The sequence below is a fragment of the Pundamilia nyererei genome, unplaced genomic scaffold (genome assembly GCF_000239375.1).
Source record: "Pundamilia nyererei isolate P.nyererei 1_Seehausen unplaced genomic scaffold, PunNye1.0 scaffold00001, whole genome shotgun sequence".
NCBI lineage: Eukaryota > Metazoa > Chordata > Actinopteri > Cichliformes > Cichlidae > Pundamilia > Pundamilia nyererei.
This window is the reverse complement of record NW_005187402.1, coordinates 12,246,066-12,247,661: the sequence shown is the minus strand read 5'-3', so window position 1 is coordinate 12,247,661 and position 1,596 is coordinate 12,246,066.

Here is a 1,596-nt window from a genome sequence, read left to right as displayed (position 1 = left end):
GAAATCTTCATAGTTCAGCACTCCCTTAACTGTAATTTCACCAGTGGCAGGATTCAGATTAAATGTCTCCTGTGTTTTTTCTGACGTGTATAAACTGTATGAATATGTTATATCAGAATTTGATCCTTCATCTAAGTCTGTTGCATTAAGATCAATAACAAGACTTCCAATCGGAGAATTTTCCATTATTTTTACATTATAGACTGATTGACCAAATATAGGTGGATTGTCATTTGTGTCTAAAACATGAACAATAACACTGGCAGTACCAGAACGAGCAGGTTTTCCTCCATCTACAGCTGTGAGTATCAAGTTATGAACAGCCTGCTTCTCACGATCTAATGTTTGTTTCAAGATCAAATCCGCAAACTTCGATCCATCTCTTCCGGTCTGAACTTCAATTGTAAATTGTTCACTTTCACTTAAATGGTACGTTTTCACTAAATTGCTGCCCACATCGGGATCAACGGCATTGCTCAAAGAGAATCTTTCTCCTGTAGGCGTTGATTCAGATATATCTAAATGTATGGCGTCTCTTCGGAATTGTGGGGCGTTGTCGTTTATATCCAAAATTTCCAGTTCAATATTAAATATTCTCAATGGATTTTCTAGTATTACTTCCATTTTCAAGTAACACACCGTAAACGTTTGTGTACAAAGATATTCCCTGTCAATCTTCTCGACAACATACAGCTCACCAGTCTCTTTGTTCACATCCAGATATTTTTTGTTGGCGATAAGGTCAAGTCGCATCTTCCTCTTACCGAGTGATTTAATGTCTAGGCTGAGATCAGTAGCAAGGTTAGCAACAACTGACCCTTCCTTCATTTCTTCGGGTATGGAGTAATGAGTCACTGAGGCCCGTACGCTATGAACAGAACTAAAAATAACGGCGAGCAGAACATACCTCTTAAATGACTTCATTGTTGCGTGGGACCCGTTTTTCCCGTTATTTAAGGTTTCACTGCATTTCAAGCGATATACTGTACGTGTATAGCAGTTTTCAGTATTTCTCTTCCCTCCTTGATTAAAAAATATGCAGCCGATTCACTCCCAGCTTTATCCCAGGGTAAAATGAGCAAGACGCGTTGAACGGGGGTGTTTCGGGACCTGGAAACTGTCGCTTCACTTACTATAAGCAATAATGGCGACGACACACAGTCATGACGTTATGGTCTGAGCTGTTCCTGACCAAACAGCGCCACCTTTTGGATTTTATAATGCTTTGAAATGCTTGGCATGAAAATAAGTTATGAATATTTTAATTTATTTCTTGCATTGTCGGGTGTGACTGATTGACTCCAGGTCCTTTTTAAGATAATGAAAAAGTTTGTTCATGACCTCACTTATTTTTGTTAATTAGCCCCCACAAATAAAAGAAACAATGAATGAGAAAACATAGATGTCAATAATTGGGGGGAAAACGAAGAAAAACCTATCTGTTTATTATATTCTTACCTGCAGAGTAGAAGCTGCTGAGTCACTAGTGTCTGTCAGTCCTGTCCCTCTCGGTATGCTGGACACAATGTACCTGGAGCCCTTTGGCAGAGGCTGTCTAACCACCAGCTTTCCTTTCCTGGTCTCTGCTAGAAACAG